We start from the raw sequence: 22,693 nt of genomic DNA, 5'->3' as shown, positions 1-22,693 counted from the left end.
AAAAACGTGGAAAAACGGCAAAATATTGCCTAATTTGATGATATTTTGTTTAATATTTTGTTTAAATCACATAAAGAAAAAGGGGATGATAAACATCAAATTATTGCTAAATTCGATGATTTTTCGTATGAAACAAAATGTATGAAAACTTGCTTAAAATGCAATATTATGCGAAATTCTGAGATTTGAAGTCCAAATCACATATCGTGATATTACATGAAACAGTATCGAAATATTGGTAAAAATGAATATATTTATGTAATATCAAAATACATGATTAACGTGAAAAAGTCACTATTTTACCCTATTTGAGGATTTTAACTTCAAATCATTGAGCGAGATTTCGTATTATTTAGATCCAAGAAAAGACATATGACAATGTTGTTTCTAATACAAATGATAAAAACCAACGTTTTTTCATTAGAATTAACTAAAATGTTCCTGATTTTCCGTTTATATTACCGATGGAAGATGTACACGTAAAACGGCTCTTATCCGGCTGAAACGTCGATATATGCAATAAAAACCGAACTTCTCCCCTTTTCAATATCTTACAGTATTTTAACGAGAAACAAAGAGGTGATTGAATGTGAAGTATTTAAGGTTATTATCTAATCAATTATGTGTTTGCATAATTTTTATTGTATATATTATGAATTAATACCAATAAACTGAAAATTCACAAAAACTTTAAAAAACGGCAAAATATTGCCTAATTTGATATTTTGTTTAATATTTTGTTTAAATCATATGAAGAAAAAGCGGATGATAAACATCAAATTATTGCTAAATTCGATGATTTTTCGTATGAAACAAAATGCATGAAAACTTGCTTAAAATGCAATATTATGCGAAATTCTGAGACTTGAAGGCCAAATCACATATTGTGATATTACATGAAATAGTATCGAAATATTGGTAAAAATGAATATATTTATGTAATATCAAACTACATGATTAACGTGAAAAAGTCACTATTTTACCATATTTGAGGATTTTAACATCAAATCATAGAGCGAGGTTTCGTATTATTTAGATCCAAGAAAAAACATATGACAATGTTGTTTCCAATACAAATGATAAAAACCAACGTGTTTTCATTAGAATTAACTAAAATGTTCTTGATTTTCCGTTTATATTACCGATGGAAGATGTACACGTAAAACCGCTCAAATCCGGCTGAAACGTCGATATATGCAATAAAAACCGAACTTCTCCCCTTTTCAATATCTTACTCAGTATTTTAACGAAAACAAAAAGATGATTGAAAATGAAGTATTTAAGGTTATTATCTAATCAATTATGTGTTTGCATCATTTTTATCGTATATATAATGAATTAATACCCCATAGACTGAAAATTCACAAAAACGTGGAAAAACGGCAAAATATTGCCTAATTCGATGATATTTTGTTTAAATCACATAAAGGAAAAGGAGATGATAAACGTCGAAATATTGCTAAATTCGATGATTTTTCGTACGAAACAAAATGCAAGAAAACTTGCTTAAAATGCAATGTTATGCGAAATTCTGAGATTTGAAGGCCATATCACATATTGTGATTCTACATGAAATAGTATCGAAATATTTATAATATGAATACATTTACGTAATATCAAACTACATGAAAAACGTGAAAAGGGCACTATTTTACCATATTTGAGGATTTTAACTTCAAATCATAGAGCGAGGTTTCGTATTATTTAGATCCAAGAAAAGACATATGACAATGTTGTTTCCAATACAAATGATAAAAACCAACGTGTTTTCATTAGAATTAACAAAAATGTTCATGATTTTCTGTTTATATTACCGATTGAAGATGTACACGTAGAACCGCTCTAATCCGGCTGAAACGTCGATATATGCAATAAAAACAGAACTTCTCCCCTTTTCAATATCTTACTCAGTATTTTAACGAGAAACAAATAGTTCATTGAAAATGAAGTATTTAAGGTTATTATCTAATCAATTATGTGTTTGCATAATTTTTATCGTATATATAATGAATTAATACCAATAAACTGAAAATTCACAAAAACTTGGAAAAACGGCAAAATATTGCCTAATTTGATGATATTTTGTTTAAATCACATGAAGAAAAAGGGGATGATAAACGTCAAATTATTGCTAAATTCGATGATTTTTCGTATGAAACAAAATGCATGAAAACTTGCTTAAAATGCAATATTATGCAAAATTCTGAGATTTGAAGGCCAAATCACATATAGTGATATTACATGAAATAGTATCGAAATATTGGTAAAAAGTAATATTTGAGGATTTTAACTTCAAATCATAGAGCGAGGTTTCGTATTATTTAGATCCAAGAAAAGACATATGACAATGTTGTTTCCAATACAAATTATAAAAACCAACGTGTTTTCATTAGAATTAACAAAAATGTTCCTGATTTTCCGTTTATATTACCGATGGAAGATGTACACGTAGAACCGCTCTAATCCGGCTGAAACGTCGATATATGCAATAAAAACCGAACTTTTCCCCTTTTCAATATCTTACTCAGTATTTTAACGAGAAACAAATAGTTGATTGAAAATGAAGTATTTAAGGTTATTATCTAATCAATTATATGTTTGCATCATTTTTATCGTATATATAATGAATTAATACCAATAAACTGAAAATTCACAAAAACGTGGAAAAACGGCAAAATATACCCTAATTTGATGATATTTTGTTTAAATCACATAAAGAAAAAGGGGATGATGAACGTCAAATTATTGCTAAATTCGATGATTTTTCGTATGCAACAAAATGCATGAAAACTTGTTTAAAATGCAATATTATGCGAAATTCTGAGATTTGAAGTCCAAATCACATATCGTGATATTACATGAAATAGTATCGAAATATTGGTAAAAATGAATATATTTATGGAATATCAAACTACATGATTAACATGAAAAAGTCACTATTTTACCATATATGAGGATTTTAACTTCAAATCATAGAGCGAGGTTTCGTATTATTTAGATCCAAGAAAAGACATATGACAATGTTGTTTCCAATACAAATCATAAAAACCAATGTGTTTTCATTAGAATTAACTAAAATGTTCCTGAATTTCCTTTTATATTACCGATGGAAGATGTAAACGAAAACCGCTCTATTCCGGCTGAAACGTCGATATATGCAATAAAAACAGAACTTCTCCCTTTTTTTTATATCTTACTCAGTATTTTGACGAGAAACAAATAGTTGATTGAAAATGAAGTATTTAAGGTTATTATCTAGTCAATTATGTGTTTGCATCATTTTTATTGAACATATAATGAATTAATACCCATAGACTGAAAATTGACAAAAACGTGAAAAAACGGCAAAATATTGCCTAATTCGATGATATTTTGTTTAAATCATATAAAGGAAAAGGAGATTATAAACGTCGAAATATTGCTAAATTCGATTGTTTTTCGTACGAAACAAAATGCCAGAAAACTTGCTTAAAATGCAATATTATGCGAAATTCTGAGATTTGAAGGCCAAATCACATGTGATACTACATGAAATAGTATCGAAATCTTGGTAAAAATGAATATATTTATGTAATATCAAACTACATGATTAACGTGAAAAAAGTCACTTTTTTACCATATATGAGGATTTTAACTTCAAATCATAGAGCGAGGTTTCGTATTATTTAGATCAAAGAAAAGACATATGACAATGTTGTTTCCAATACAAATGATAAAAAACAATGTGTTTTCATTAGAATTAACTAAAATGTTCTTGATTTTACGTTTATATTACCAATGGAAGATGTATACGTAAAACCGCTCTATTCCGGCTGAAACGTCGATATATGCAATAAAAACCGAACTCCTCCCCTTTTCAATATCTTACTCAGTATTTTAACGAAAAACAAATAGATGATTGAAAATGAAGTATTTAAGGTTATTATCTAATCAATTATGTGTTTGCATCATTTTTATCGTATATATAATGAATTAATACCCATAGACTGAAAATTCACAAAAACGTGGAAAAACGGCAAAATATTGCCTAATTCGATGATATTTTGTTTAAATCACATAAAAGAAAAGGAGATGATAAACGTCGAAATATTGCTAAATTCGATGATTTTTCGTACGAAACAAAATGCAAGAAAATTTGCTTAAAATGCAATATTATGCGAAATTCTGAGATTTGAAGGCCAAATCACATGTGATACTACATGAAATAGTATCGAAATATTGGTAAAAAGGAATATATTTACGTAATATCAAACTACATGAAAAACTTGAAAAAAGGCACTATTTTACCATATTTGAGGACTTTAACTTCAAATCATAGAGCAAGGTTTCGTATTATTTAGATCCACGAAAAGACAAATGACATTGTTGTTTCCAATACAAATGATAAAAACCAACGTGTTTTCATTAGAATTAACTAAAATTTTCCTGATTTGTATATTACCGATGAAAGATGTAAACGAATACCGCTCTATTCCAGCTGAAACGTCGATATATGCAATAAAAACAGAAATTCTCCCCTTTTCAATATCTTACTCAGTATTTTAACGAGAAACAAATAGTTGATGGAATGTGAAGTATTTAAGGTTATTATCTAATCAATAATGTGTTTGCATAATTTTTATCGTATATATAATGAATTAATACCAATAAACTGAAAATTCACAAAAACGTGGAAAAACGGCAAAATATTGCCTAATTTGATATTTTGTTTTATATTTTGTTTAAATCATATGAAGAAAAAGGGGATGATAAACATCAAATTATTGCTGAATTCGATGATTTTTCGTATGAAACAAAATGATTGAAAACTTGCTTAAAATGCAATGTTATGCGAAATTCTGAGATATGAAGGCCAAATCACATATCGTGATACTACTTGAAATAGTATCGAAATATTGGTAAAAATGAATATATTTACGTAATATCAAACTACATGAAAAACGTGAAAAAATGCACTATTTTACCATATTTGAGGACTTTAACTTCAAATCATAGAGCGAGGTTTCGCATTATTTAGATCCAAGAAAAGACATATGACAATGTTGTTTCCAATACAAATGATAAAAACCAACGTGTTTTCATTAGAATTAACTAAAATGTTCCTGATTTTCCGTTTATATTACCGATGGAAGATGTAAACGAATACCGCTCTATTCCAACTGAAACGTCGATATATGCAATAAAAACCGAACTTCTCCCCTTTTCAATATCTTACTCAGTATTTTAACGAAAACAAAAAGATGATTGAAAATGAAGTATTTAAGGTTATTATCTAATCAATTACGTGTTTGCATCATTTTTATCGTATATATAATGAATGAATACCAATAAACTGAAAATTTACAAAAACGTGAAAAAACGGCAAAATATTGCCTAATTTGATGATATTTTGTTTAAATCACATAAAGGAAAAGGGGATGATAAACGTCAAAATATTGCTAAATTCGATGATTTTGCGTATGGAACAAAATGCATGAAAACTTGCTTAAAATGCAATATTATGCGAAATTCTGAGATTTGAAGGCAAATTCTCATATCGTGATACTACATGAAATAGTATCGAAATCTAGGTAAAAATGAATATATTTATGTAATATCAAACTACATGAAAAACGTGAAAAAGTCAATATTTTACCATATATGAGGATTTTAACTTCAAATCATAGAGCGAGGTTTCGTATTATTTAGATCCAAGAAAAGACATATGACAATGTTGTTTCTAATACAAATGATAAAAACCAACGTGTTTTCATTAGAATTAACTAAAATGTTCCTGATTTTCCGTTTATATTACCGGTGGAAGATGTACACGTAAAACCGCTCTAATCCGGCTGAAACGTCGATATATGCAATAAAAACCGAACTTCTCCTCTTTTCAATATCCTAATCAGTATTTTAACGAAAAACAAATAGATGATTGAAATGAAGTATTTAAGGTTATTATCTAATGAATTATGTGTTTGCATCATTTTTATCGTATATATAATGGATTAATACCAATAAACTGAAAATTCACAAAAACGTGGAAAAACGGCAAAATATTGCCTAATTCGATGATATTTTGTTTAAATCACATAAAGGAAAAGGGGATAAAAAACGTCAAAATATTGCTAAATTCGATGATTTTTCGTACGAAACAAAATGCAAGAAAACTTGCTTAAAATGCAATATTATGCGAAATTCTGAGATTTGAAGGCCAAATCATATATCGTGATACTACATGAAATAGTATCGAAATATTGGTAAAAATGAATATATTTACGTAATATCAAACTAAATGAAAAACGTGAAAAAAGTCACTTTTTTACCATATTTTAGGATTTTAACTTCAAATCATAGAGCGAGGTTTCGTATTATTTAGATCCAAGAAAAGACATATGACAATGTTGTTTCCAATACAAATCATAAAAACCAATGTGTTTTCATTAGAATTAACTAAAATGTTCCTGAATTTCCTTTTATATTACCGATGGAAGATGTAAACGAAAACCGCTCTATTCCGGCTGAAACGTCGATATATGCAATAAAAACAGAACGTCTCCCCTTTTCAATATCTTACTCAGTATTTTAACGAAAAACAAATAGATGATTGAAAATGAAGTATTTAAGGTTATTATCTAATCAATTATGTGTTTGCATCATTTTTATCGTATATATAATGAATTAATACCAATTAACTTAAAATTCACAAAAACGTGGAAAAACGGCAAAATATTGCCTAATTTGATGATATTTTGTTTATATCACATAAAGAAAAAGGGGATGATAAACGTCAAATTATTGCTAAATTCGATGATTTTTCGTATGAAACAAAATGCATGAAAACTTGCTTAAAATGCAATATTATGCGAAATTCTGAGATTTGAAGTCCAAATCACATATCGTGATATTACATGAAATAGTATCGAAATATTGGTAAAAATGAATATATTTATGTAATATCAAACTACATGATTAACGTGAAAAAGTCACTATTTTACCATATTTGAGGATTTTAAATTCAAATCATAGAGCGAGGTTTCGTATTATTTAGATCCAAGAAAGGACATATGACAATGTTGTTTCCAATACAAATGATAAAAACCAACGTGTTTTCATTAGAATTAACTAAAATGTTCCTGATTTTCCGTTTATATTACCGATGGAAGATGTACACGTAAAACGGCTCTTATCCGGCTGAAACGTCGATATATGCAATAAAAACCGAACTTCTCCCCTTTTCAATATCTTACTCAGTATTTTAACGAGAAACAAATAGTTGATTGAATGTGAAGTATTTAAGGTTATTATCTAATCAATTATGTGTTTGCATAAATTTTATCGTATATATAATGAATTAATACCAATAAACTGAAAATTCACAAAAACGTGGAAAAACGGCAAAATATTGCCTAATTTGATGATATTTTGTTTAAATCACATGAAGAAAAAGGGGATGATAAACGTCAAATTATTGCTAAATTCGATGATTTTTCGTATGAAACAAAATGCATGAAAACTTGCTTAAAATGCAATATTATGCAAAATTCTGAGATTTGAAGGCCAAATCACATATAGTGATATTACATGAAATAGTATCAAAATATTGGTAAAAAGTAATATATGAGGATTTTAACTTCAAATCATAGAGCGAGATTTCGTATTATTTAGATCCAAGAAAAGACATATGACAATGTTGTTTCCAATACAAATTATAAAAACCAACGTGTTTTCATTAGAATTAACAAAAATGTTCCTGATTTTCCGTTTATATTACCGATGGAAGATGTACACGTAAAACAGCTCTAATCTGGCTGAAAAGTCGATATATGCAATAAAAACCGAACTTTTCCCCTTTTCAATATCTTACTCAGTATTTTAACGAGAAACAAATAGTTGATTGAAAATGAAGTATTTAAGGTTATTATCTAATCAATTATGTGTTTGCATCATACCGTGATACTACATGAAATAGTATCGAAATATTGGTAAAAATGAATATATTTATGTAATATCAAACTACATGAAAAACGTAAAAAAAGTCACTATTCAAACATATATGAGGATTTTAACTTTAAATCATAGAGCGAGGTTTCGTATTATTTAGATCCAAAAAAAGACTTATGACAATGTTGTTTCCAATACAAATGATAAAAACCAACCTGTTTTCATTAGAATTAACTAAAATTTTCCTGATTTTCCGTTTATATTACCGATGAAAGATGTACACGTAAAACCGCTCAAATCCGGCTGAAACGTCGATATATGCAATAAAAACCGAACTTCTCCTTTTTTCTATATCTTACTCAGTATTTTAACGAAAAACAAATAGAGTATTGAAATGAAGTATTTAAGGTTATTATCTAATCAATTATGTGTTTGCATCGTTTTTATCGTATATTTAATGAACTAATAACAAGAAAATGAAAATTCACAAAAACGTGGAAAAACGGCAAAATATTGCCTAATTCGATGATATTTTGTTTAAATCACATGAAGAAAAAGGGGATGATAAACGTCAAATTATTGCTAAATTCGATGATTTTTCGTATGAAACAAAATGCACGAAAACTTGCTTAAAATGAAATATTATGCGAAATTCTGAGATTTAAAGGCCAAATCACATATCGTGATATTACATGAAATAGTATCGAAATATTGGTAAAAAGTAATATTTGAGGATTTTAACTTCAAATCATAGAGCGAGGTTTCGTATTATTTAGATCCAAGAAAAGACATATGACAATGTTGTTTCCAATACAAATGATAAAAACCAACGAGTTTTCATTAGAATTAACTAAAATGTTCCTGGTTTTCCGTTTATATTACCGATGGAAGATGTACACGTAAAACGGCTGCTATCCGGCTGAAACGTCGATATATGCAATAAAAATCGAACCTCTCCCCTTTTTAATATCTTACTCAGTATTTTAACGAAAAACAAATAGATGATTGAAAATGAAGTATTTAAGGTTATTATTTAATTAATTATGTGTTTGCATCATTTTTATCGTATATATAATGAATTAATACCCCATAGACTGAAAATTCACAAAAACGTGCAAAAACGGCAAAATATTGCCTAATTCGATGATATTTTGTTTAAATCACATAAAGGAAAGGGAGATGATAAACGTCGAAATATTGCTAAATTCGATAATTTTTCGTACGAAACAGAATGCAAGAAAACTTCCTTAAAATGCAATATTATGCGAAATTCTGAGATTTGAAGGCCAAATCACATATCGTGATACTACATGAAATAGTATCGAAATATTGGTAAAAATGAATATATTTACGTAATATCAAACTACATGAAAAACGTGAAAAAAGGCACTATTTTACCATATTCGAGGATTTTAGCTTCAAATCATAGAGCGAGATTTCGTATTATTTAGATCCAAGAAAAGACATATGACAATGTTGTTTCCAATACAAATTATAAAAACCAACGTGTTTTCATTAGAATTAACAAAAATGTTCCTGATTTTCCGTTTATATTACCGATGGAAGATGTACACGTAAAACAGCTCTAATCTGGCTGAAAAGTCGATATATGCAATAAAAACCGAACTTTTCCCCTTTTCAATATCTTACTCAGTATTTTAACGAGAAACAAATAGTTGATTGAAAATGAAGTATTTAAGGTTATTATCTAATCAATTATGTGTTTGCATCATTTTTATCGTATATATAATGAATTAATACCAATAAACTGAAAATTCACAAAAACGTGGAAAAACGGCAAAATATACCCTAATTTGATGATATTTTGTTTAAATTACATAAAGAAAAAGGGGATGATAAACGTCAAATTATTGCTAAATTCGATGATTTTTCGTATGCAACAAAATGCATGAAAACTTGCTTAAAATGCAATATTATGCGAAATTCTGAGATTTGAAGGCCAAATCATATATCGTGATACTACATAAAATAGTATCGAAATATTGGTAAAAATGAATATATTTACGTAATATCAAACTACATGAAAAACGTGAAAAAAGTCACTTTTTTACCATATTTGAGGATTTTAATTTCAAATCATAGAGCGAGGTTTCGTATTATTTAGATCCAAGAAAAGACATATGACAATGTTGTTTCCAATACAAATCATAAAAACCAATGTGTTTTCATTAGAATTAACTAAAATGTTCCTGAATTTCCTTTTATATTACCGATGGAAGATGTTAACGAAAACCGCTCTATTCCGGCTGAAACGTCGATATATGCAATTAAAACAGAACTTCTCCCCTTTTCTATATCTTACTCAGTATTTTGACGAGAAACAAATAGTTGATTGAAAATGAAGTATTTAAGGTTATTATCTAGTCAATTATGTGTTTGCATCATTTTTATTGTACATATAATGAATTAATACCAATAAACTGAAAATTCACAAAAACGTGGAAAAACGGCAAAATATTGCCGAATTCGATGATATTTTGTTTAAATCACATAAAGGAAAAGGGGATAATAAACGTCAAAATATTGCTAAATTCGATGATTTTTCGTACGAAACAAAATGCAAGAAAACTTGCTTAAAATGCAATATTATGCGAAATTCTGAGATTTGAAGGCCAAATCATATATCGTGATACTACATGAAATAGTATCGAAATATTGGTAAAAATGAATATATTTACGTAATATCAAACTAAATGAAAAACGTGAAAAAAGTCACTTTTTTACCATATTTTAGGATTTTAACTTCAAATCATAGAGCGAGGTTTCGTATTATTTAGATCCAAGAAAAGACATATGACAATGTTGTTTCCAATACAAGTGATAAAAACCAACGTGTTTTCATTAGAATTAACTAAAATGTTCCTGATTTTCCGTTTATATTACCGATGAAAGATGTAAAACGTAAAACCGCTCAAATCCGGCTGAAACGTCGATATATGCAATAAAAACCGAACTTCTCCTTTTTTCTATATCTTACTCAGTATTTTAACGAAAAACAAATAGAGTATTGAAATGAAGTATTTAAGGTTATTATCTATTCAATTATGTGTTTGCATCGTTTTTATCGTATATTTAATGAAATAATAACAAGAAAATGAAAATTCACAAAAACGTGGAAAAACGGCAAAATATTGCCTAATTTGATGATATTTTGTTTAAATCACATGAAGAAAAAGGGGATGATAAACGTCAAATTATTGCTAAATTCGATGATTTTTCGTATGCAACAAAATGCATGAAAACTTGCTTAAAATGCAATATTATGCGAAATTCTGAGATTTGAAGTCCAAATCACATATCGTGATATTACATGAAATAGTATCGAAATATTGGTAAAATGAATATATTTATGTAATATCAAACTACATGATTAACGTGAAAAAGTTACTATTTTACCATATTTGAGGATTTTAACTTCAAATCATAGAGCGAGGTTTCGTATTATTTGGATCCAAGAAAAGACATATGACAATGTTGTTTCCAATACAAATCATAAAAACCAATGTGTTTTCATTAGAATTAACTAAAATGTTCCTGAATTTCCTTTTATATTAATGACGGAAGATGTAAACGAAAACCGCTCTATTCCGGCTGAAACGTCGATATATGGAATAAAAACAGAACTTCTCCCCTTTTCTATATCTTACTCAGTATTTTGACGAGAAACAAATAGTTGATTGAAAATGAAGTATTTAAGGTTATTATCTAATCAATTATGTGTTTGCATCATACCGTGATACTACATGAAATTGTATCGAAATATTGGTAAAAATGAATATATTTATGTAATATCAAACTACATGAAAAACGTAAAAAAAGTCACTATTCAAACATATATGAGGATTTTAACTTTAAATCATAGAGCGAGGTTTCGTATTATTTAGATCCAAAAAAAGACATATGACAATGTTGTTTCCAATACAAATTATAAAAACCAACGTGTTTTCATTAGAATTAACTAAAATGTTCCTGATTTTCCGTTTATATTACCGATGAAAGATGTACACGTAAAACCGCTCAAATCCGGCTGAAACGTCGATATATGCAATAAAAACCGAACTTCTCCTTTTTTCTATATCTTACTCAGTATTTTAACGAAAAACAAATAGATGATTGAAATGAAGTATTTAAGGTTATTATCTAATCAATTATGTGTTTGCATCGTTTTTATCGTATATTTAATGAATTAATAACAAGAAAATGAAAATTCACAAAAACGTTGAAAAACGGCAAAATATATTTCCTAATTCGATGATATTTTGTTTAAATCACATGAAGAAAAAGGCGATGATAAACGTCAAATTATTGCTAAATTCGATGATTTTTCGTATGAAACAAAATGCATGAAAACTTGCTTAAAATGCAATATTATGCAAAATTCTGAGATTTGAAGGCCAAATCACATATAGTGATATTACATGAAATAGTATCGAAATTTTGGTAAAAAGTAATATTTGAGGATTTTAACTTCAAATCATAGAGCGAGGTTTCGTATTATTTAGATCCAAGAAAAGACATATGACAATGTTGTTTCCAATACAAATGATAAAAACCAACGTGTTTTCATTAGAATTAACAAAAATGTTCCTGATTTTCCGTTTATATTACCGATGGAAGATGTACACGTAAAACCGCTCTAATCCGGCTGAAACGTCGATATATGCAATAAAAACGGAACTTTTCCCCTTTTCAATATCTTACTCAGTATTTTAACGAGAAACAAATAGTTGATTGAAAATGAAATATTTAAGGTTATTATCTAATCAATTATATGTTTGCATCATTTTTATCGTATATATAATGAATTAATACCAATAAACTGAAAATTCACAAAAACGTGGAAAAACGGCAAAATATACCCTAATTTGATGATATTTTGTTTAAATCACATAAAGAAAAAGGGGATGATAAACGTCAAATTATTGCTAAATTCGATGATTTTTCGAATGCAACAAAATGCATGAAAACTTGCTTAAAATGCAATATTATGCGAAATTCTGAGATTTGAAGTCCAAATCACATATCGTGATATTACATGAAATAGTATCGAAATATTGGTAAAAATGAATATATTTATGTAATATCAAACTACATGATTAACGTGAAAAAGTCACTATTTTACCATATTTGAGGATTTTAACTTCAAATCATAGAGCGAGGTTTCGTATTATTTAGTTCCAAGAAAAGACATATGACAATGTTGTTTCCAATATAAATCATAAAAACCAATGTGTTTTCATTGGAATTAACTAAAATGTTCCTGAATTTCCTTTTATATTAATGACGGAAGATGTAAACGAAAACCGCTCTATTCCGGCTGAAACGTCGATATATGCAATAAAAACAGAACTTCTCCCCTTTTCTATATCTTACTCAGTATTTTGACGAGAAACAAATAGTTGATTGAAAATGAAGTATTTAAGGTTATTATCTAATCAATTATGTGTTTGCATCATACCGTGATACTACATGAAATAGTATCGAAATATTGGTAAAAATGAATATATTTATGTAATATCAAACTACATGAAAAACGTAAAAAAAGTCACTATTCAACCATATATGAGGATTTTAACTTTAAATCATAGAGCGAGGTTTCGTATTATTTAGATCCAAAAAAAGACTTATGACAATGTTGTTTCCAATACAAATGATAAAAACCAACCTGTTTTCATTAGAATTAACTAAAATTTTTCTGATTTTCCGTTTATATTACCGATGAAAGATGTACACGTAAAACCGCTCAAATCCGGCTGAAACGTCGATATATGCAATAAAAACCGAACTTCTCCCTTTTTCCATCTTACTCAGTATTTTAACGAAAAACAAATAGATGATTGAAATGAAGTATTTAAGGTTATTATCTAATCAATTATGTGTTTGCATCATTTTTATCGTATATATAATGGATTAATACCAATAAACTGAAAATTCACAAAAACGTGGAAAAACGGCAAAATATTGCCTAATTCGATGATATTTTGTTTAAATCACATAAAGGAAAAGGGGATAATAAACGTCAAAATATTGCTAAATTCGATGAGTTTTCGTACGAAACAAAATGCAAGAAAACTTGCTTAAAATGCAATATTATGCGAAATTCTAAGATTTGAAGGCCAAATCATATATCGTGATACTACATGAAATAGTATCGAAACATTGGTAAAAATGAATATATTTACGTAATATCAAACTACATGAAAAACGTGAAAAAAGTCACTTTTTTACCATATTTTAGGATTTTAACTTCAAATCATAGAGCGAGGTTTCGTATTATTTAGTTCCAAGAAAAGACATGACAATGTTGTTTCCAATACAAATCATAAAAACCAATGTGTTTTCATTAGAATTAACTAAAATGTTCCTGAATTTCCTTTTATATTAATGACGGAAGATGTAAACGAAAACCGCTCTATTCCGGCTGAAACGTCGATATATGCAATAAAAACAGAACTTCTCCCCTTTTCTATATCTTACTCAGTATTTTGACGAGAAACAAATAGTTGATTGAAAATGAAGTATTTAAGGTTATTATCTAATCAATTATGTGTTTGCATCATACCGTGATACTACATGAAATAGTATGGAAATATTAGTAAAAATGAATATATTTATGTAATATCAAACTACATGAAGAACGTAAAAAAGGTCACTATTCAACCATATATGAGGATTTTAACTTTAAATCATAGAGCGAGGTTTCGTATTATTTAGATCCAAAAAAAGACTTATGACAATGTTGTTTCCAATACAAATGATAAAAACCAACCTGTTTTCATTAGAATTAACTAAAATTTTCCTGATTTTCCGTTTATTTTACCGATGAAAGATGTACACGTAAAACCAGTCAAATCCGGCTGAAACGTCGATATATGCAATAAAAACCGAACTTCTCCCTTTTTCCATCCTACTCAGTATTTTAACGAAAAACAAATAGATGATTGAAATGAAGTATTTAAGGTTATTATCTAATCAATTATGTGTTTGCATCATTTTTATCGTATATATAATGGATTAATACCAATAAACTAAAAATTCACAAAAACGTGGAAAAACGGCAAAATATTGCCTAATTCGATGATATTTTGTTTAAATCACATAAAGGAAAAGGGGATAATAAACGTCAAAATATTGCTAAATTCGATGATTTTTCGTACGAAACAAAATGCAAGAAAACTTGCTTAAAATGCAATATTATGCGAAATTCTGAGATTTGAAGGCCAAATCATATATCGTGATACTACATGAAATAGTATCGAAACATTGGTAAAAATGAATATATTTACGTAATATCAAACTACATGAAAAACGTGAAAAAAGTCACTTTTTTACCATATTTTAGGATTTTAACTTCAAATCATAGAGCGAGGTTTCGTATTATTTAGTTCCAAGAAAAGACATATGACAATGTTGTTTCCAATACAAATCATAAAAACCAATGTGTTTTCATTAGAATTAACTAAAATGTTCCTGAATTTCCTTTTATATTAATGACGGAAGATGTAAACGAAAACCGCTCTATTCCGTCTGAAACGTCGATATATGCAATAAAAACAGAACTTCTCCCCTTTTCTATATCTTACTCAGTATTTTGACGAGAAACAAATAATTGATTGAAAATGAAGTATTTAAGGTTATTATCTAATCAATTATGTGTTTGCATCATACCGTGATACTACATGAAATAGTATCGAAATATTATTAAAAATGAATATATTTATGTAATATCAAACTACATGAAGAACGTAAAAAAAGTCACTATTCAACCATATATGAGGATTTTAACTTTAAATCATAGAGCGAGGTTTCGTATTATTTAGATCCAAAAAAAGACTTATGACAATGTTGTTTCCAATACAAATGATAAAAACCAACCTGTTTTCATTAGAATTAACTAAAATTTTCCTGATTTTCCGTTTATTTTACCGATGAAAGATGTACACGTAAAACCGCTCAAATCCGGCTGAAACGTCGATATGTGCAATAAAAACCGAACTTCTCCCTTTTTCCATCTTACTCAGTATTTTAACGAAAAACAAATAGATGATTGAAATGAAGTATTTAAGGTTATTATCTAATCAATTATGTGTTTGCATCATTTTTATCGTATATATAATGGATTAATACCAATAAACTGAAAATTCACAAAAACGTGGAAAAACGGCAAAATATTGCCTAATTCGATGATATTTTGTTTAAATCACATAAAGGAAAAGGGGATAATAAACGTCAAAATATTGCTAAATTCGATGATTTTTCGTACGAAACAAAATGCAAGAAAACTTGCTTAAAATGCAATATTATGCGAAATTCTGAGATTTGAAGGCCAAATCATATATCGTGATACTACATGAAATAGTATCGAAACATTGGTAAAAATGAATATATTTACGTAATATCAAACTACATGAAAAACGTGAAAAAAGTCACTTTTTTACCATATTTTAGGATTTTAACTTTAAATCATAGAGCGAGGTTTCTTATTATTTAGATCCAAGAAAAGACATATGACAATGTTGTTTCCAATACAAATCATAAAAACCAATGTGTTTTCATTAGAATTAACTAAAATGTTCCTGAATTTCCTTTTATATTACCGATGGAAGATGTAAACGAAAACCGCTCTATTCCGGCTGAAACGTCGATATATGCAATAAGAACAGAACTTCTCCCCTTTTCTATATCTTACTCAGTATTTTGACGAGAAACAAATAGTTGATTGAAAATGAAGTATTTAAGGTTATTATCTAATCAATTATGTGTTTGCATCATTTTTATCGTATATATAATGAATTAATACCAATAAACTGAAAATTCACAAAAACGTGGAAAAACGGCAAAATATACCCTAATTTGATGATATTTTGTTTAAATTACATAAAGAAAAAGGGGATGATAAACGTCAAATTATTGCTAAATTCGATGATTTTTCGTATGCAACAAAATGCATGAAAACTTGCTTAAAATGCAATATTATGCGAAATTCTGAGATTTGAAGGCCAAATCATATATCGTGATACTACATAAAATAGTATCGAAATATTGGTAAAAATGAATATATTTACGTAATATCAAACTACATGAAAAACGTGAAAAAAGTCACTTTTTTACCATATTTGAGGATTTTAATTTCAAATCATAGAGCGAGGTTTCGTATTATTTAGATCCAAGAAAAGACATATGACAATGTTGTTTCCAATACAAATCATAAAAACCAATGTGTTTTCATTAGAATTAACTAAAATGTTCCTGAATTTCCTTTTATATTACCGATGGAAGATGTTAACGAAAACCGCTCTATTCCGGCTGAAACGTCGATATATGCAATTAAAACAGAACTTCTCCCCTTTTCTATATCTTACTCAGTATTTTGACGAGAAACAAATAGTTGATTGAAAATGAAGTATTTAAGGTTATTATCTAGTCAATTATGTGTTTGCATCATTTTTATTGTACATATAATGAATTAATACCAATAAACTGAAAATTCACAAAAACGTGGAAAAACGGCAAAATATTGCCTAATTCGATGATATTTTGTTTAAATCACATAAAGGAAAAGGGGATAATAAACGTCAAAATATTGCTAAATTCGATGATTTTTCGTACGAAACAAAATGCAAGAAAACTTGCTTAAAATGCAATATTATGCGAAATTCTGAGATTTGAAGTCCAAATCACATATCGTGATATTACATGAAATAGTATCGAAATATTGGTAAAATGAATATATTTATGTAATATCAAACTACATGATTAACGTGAAAAAGTTACTATTTTACCATATTTGAGGATTTTAACTTCAAATCATAGAGCGAGGTTTCGTATTATTTAGATCCAAGAAAAGACATATGACAATGTTGTTTCCAATACAAATCATAAAAACCAATGTGTTTTCATTAGAATTAACTAAAATGTTCCTGAATTTCCTTTTATATTAATGACGGAAGATGTAAACGAAAACCGCTCTATTCCGGCTGAAACGTCGATATATGGAATAAAAACAGAACTTCTCCCCTTTTCTATATCTTACTCAGTATTTTGACGAGAAACAAATAGTTGATTGAAAATGAAGTATTTAAGGTTATTATCTAATCAATTATGTGTTTGCATCATACCGTGATACTACATGAAATAGTATCGAAATATTGGTAAAAATGAATATATTTATGTAATATCAAACTACATGAAAAACGTAAAAAAGTCACTATTCAAACATATATGAGGATTTTAACTTTAAATCATAGAGCGAGGTTTCGTATTATTTAGATCCAAAAAAAGACTTATGACAATGTTGTTTCCAATACAAATGATAAAAACCAACCTGTTTTCATTAGAATTAACTAAAATTTTCCTGATTTTCCGTTTATATTACCGATGAAAGATGTACACGTAATACCGCTCAAATCCGGCTGAAACGTCGATATATGCAATAAAAACCGAACTTCTCCTTTTTTCTATATCTTACTCAGTATTTTAACGAAAAACAAATAGAGTATTGAAATGAAGTATTTAAGGTTATTATCTAATCAATTATGTGTTTGCATCGTTTTTATCGTATATTTAATGAACTAATAACAAGAAAATGAAAATTCACAAAAACGTGGAAAAACGGCAAAATATTGCCTAATTCGATGATATTTTGTTTAAATCACATGAAGAAAAAGGGGATGATAAACGTCAAATTATTGCTAAATTCGATGATTTTTCGTATGAAACAAAATGCACGAAAACTTGCTTAAAATGAAATATTATGCGAAATTCTGAGATTTAAAGGCCAAATCACATATCGTGATATTACATGAAATAGTATCGAAATATTGGTAAAAAGTAATATTTGAGGATTTTAACTTCAAATCATAGAGCGAGGTTTCGTATTATTTAGATCCAAGAAAAGACATATGACAATGTTGTTTCCAATACAAATGATAAAAACCAACGAGTTTTCATTAGAATTAACTAAAATGTTCCTGGTTTTCCGTTTATATTACCGATGGAAGATGTACACGTAAAACGGCTGCTATCCGGCTGAAACGTCGATATATGCAATAAAAATCGAACCTCTCCCCTTTTTAATATCTTACTCAGTATTTTAACGAAAAACAAATAGATGATTGAAAATGAAGTATTTAAGGTTATTATTTAATTAATTATGTGTTTGCATCATTTTTATCGTATATATAATGAATTAATACCCCATAGACTGAAAATTCACAAAAACGTGCAAAAACGGCAAAATATTGCCTAATTCGATGATATTTTGTTTAAATCACATAAAGGAAAGGGAGATGATAAACGTCGAAATATTGCTAAATTCGATAATTTTTCGTACGAAACAGAATGCAAGAAAACTTCCTTAAAATGCAATATTATGCGAAATTCTGAGATTTGAAGGCCAAATCACATATCGTGATACTACATGAAATAGTATCGAAATATTGGTAAAAATGAATATATTTACGTAATATCAAACTACATGAAAAACGTGAAAAAAGGCACTATTTTACCATATTCGAGGATTTTAGCTTCAAATCATAGAGCGAGGTTTCATATTATTTAGATCCAAAAAAAGACATATGACAATGTTGTTTCCAATACAAATTATAAAAACCAACTTGTTTTCATTAGAATTAACTAAAATGTTCCCGATTTTCCGTTTATATTACCGATGAAAGATGAACACGTAAAACCGCTCTAATCCGTCTGAAACGTCGATATATGCAATAAAAACCGAACTTCTCCTTTTTTCTATATCTTACTCAGTATTTTAACGAAAAACAAATAGATGATTGAAATGAAGTATTTAAGGTTATTATCTAATCAATTATGTGTTTGCATCGTTTTTATCGTATATTTAATGAATTAATAACAAGAAAATGAAAATTCACAAAAACGTGGAAAAACGGCAAAATATACCCTAATTTGATGATATTTTGTTTAAATCACATTAAGAAAAAGGGGATGATAAACGTCAAATTATTGCTAAATTCGATGATTTTTCGTATGCAACAAAATGCATGAAAACTTGCTTAAAATGCAATATTATGCGAAATTCTGAGATTTGAAGTCCAAATCACATATCGTGATATTACATGAAATAGTATCGAAATATTGGTAAAATGAATATATTTATGTAATATCAAACTACATGATTAACGTGAAAAAGTTACTATTTTACCATATTTGAGGATTTTAACTTCAAATCATAGAGCGAGGTTTCGTATTATTTAGATCCAAGAAAAGACATATGACAATGTTGTTTCCAATACAAATCATAAAAACCAATGTGTTTTCATTAGAATTAACTAAAATGTTCCTGAATTTCCTTTTATATTAATGACGGAAGATGTAAACGAAAACCGCTCTATTCCGGCTGAAACGTCGATATATGGAATAAAAACAGAACTTCTCCCCTTTTCTATATCTTACTCAGTATTTTGACGAGAAACAAATAGTTGATTGAAAATGAAGTATTTAAGGTTATTATCTAATCAATTATGTGTTTGCATCATACCGTGATACTACATGAAATAGTATCGAAATATTGGTAAAAATGAATATATTTATGTAATATCAAACTACATGAAAAACGTAAAAAAAGTCACTATTCAAACATATATGAGGATTTTAACTTTAAATCATAGAGCGAGGTTTCGTATTATTTAGATCCAAAAAAAGACTTATGACAATGTTGTTTCCAATACAAATGATAAAAACCAACCTGTTTTCATTAGAATTAACTAAAATTTTCCTGATTTTCCGTTTATATTACCGATGAAAGATGTACACGTAAAACCGCTCAAATCCGGCTGAAACGTCGATATATGCAATAAAAACCGAACTTCTCCCATTTTCCATCTTACTCAGTTTTTTAACGAAAAACAAATAGATGATTGAAATGAAGTATTTAAGGTTATTATCTAATCAATTATGTGTTTGCATCATTTTTATCGTATATATAATGGATTAATACCAATAAACTGAAAATTCACAAAAACGTGGAAAAACGGCAAAATATTGCCTAATTCGATGATATTTTGTTTAAATCACATAAAGGAAAAGGGGATAATAAACGTCAAAATATTGCTAAATTCGATGAGTTTTCGTACGAAACAAAATGCAAGAAAACTTGCTTAAAATGCAATATTATGCGAAATTCTAAGATTTGAAGGCCAAATCATATATCGTGATACTACATGAAATAGTATCGAAACATTGGTAAAAATGAATATATTTACGTAATATCAAACTACATGAAAAACGTGAAAAAAGTCACTTTTTTACCATATTTTAGGATTTTAACTTCAAATCATAGAGCGAGGTTTCGTATTATTTAGTTCCAAGAAAAGACATGACAATGTTGTTTCCAATACAAATCATAAAAACCAATGTGTTTTCATTAGAATTAACTAAAATGTTCCTGAATTTCCTTTTATATTAATGACGGAAGATGTAAACGAAAACCGCTCTATTCCGGCTGAAACGTCGATATATGCAATAAAAACAGAACTTCTCCCCTTTTCTATATCTTACTCAGTATTTTGACGAGAAACAAATAGTTGATTGAAAATGAAGTATTTAAGGTTATTATCTAATCAATTATGTGTTTGCATCATACCGTGATACTACATGAAATAGTATGGAAATATTAGTAAAAATGAATATATTTATGTAATATCAAACTACATGAAGAACGTAAAAAAGGTCACTATTCAACCATATATGAGGATTTTAACTTTAAATCATAGAGCGAGGTTTCGTATTATTTAGATCCAAAAAAAGACTTATGACAATGTTGTTTCCAATACAAATGATAAAAACCAACCTGTTTTCATTAGAATTAACTAAAATTTTCCTGATTTTCCGTTTATTTTACCGATGAAAGATGTACACGTAAAACCAGTCAAATCCGGCTGAAACGTCGATATATGCAATAAAAACCGAACTTCTCCCTTTTTCCATCTTACTCAGTATTTTAACGAAAAACAAATAGATGATTGAAATGAAGTATTTAAGGTTATTATCTAATCAATTATGTGTTTGCATCATTTTTATCGTATATATAATGGATTAATACCAATAAACTAAAAATTCACAAAAACGTGGAAAAACGGCAAAATATTGCCTAATTCGATGATATTTTGTTTAAATCACATAAAGGAAAAGGGGATAATAAACGTCAAAATATTGCTAAATTCGATGATTTTTCGTACGAAACAAAATGCAAGAAAACTTGCTTAAAATGCAATATTATGCGAAATTCTGAGATTTGAAGGCCAAATCATATATCGTGATACTACATGAAATAGTATCGAAACATTGGTAAAAATGAATATATTTACGTAATATCAAACTACATGAAAAACGTGAAAAAAGTCACTTTTTTACCATATTTTAGGATTTTAACTTCAAATCATAGAGCGAGGTTTCGTATTATTTAGTTCCAAGAAAAGACATATGACAATGTTGTTTCCAATACAAATCATAAAAACCAATGTGTTTTCATTAGAATTAACTAAAATGTTCCTGAATTTCCTTTTATATTAATGACGGAAGATGTAAACGAAAACCGCTCTATTCCGTCTGAAACGTCGATATATGCAATAAAAACAGAACTTCTCCCCTTTTCTATATCTTACTCAGTATTTTGACGAGAAACAAATAATTGATTGAAAATGAAGTATTTAAGGTTATTATCTAATCAATTATGTGTTTGCATCATACCGTGATACTACATGAAATAGTA

The sequence above is a fragment of the Procambarus clarkii genome, chromosome 41 (genome assembly GCF_040958095.1).
Source record: "Procambarus clarkii isolate CNS0578487 chromosome 41, FALCON_Pclarkii_2.0, whole genome shotgun sequence".
In the NCBI taxonomy this organism is placed as follows: Eukaryota; Metazoa; Arthropoda; class Malacostraca; order Decapoda; family Cambaridae; genus Procambarus; species Procambarus clarkii.
Note: the sequence above shows the minus strand (reverse complement) of the source record.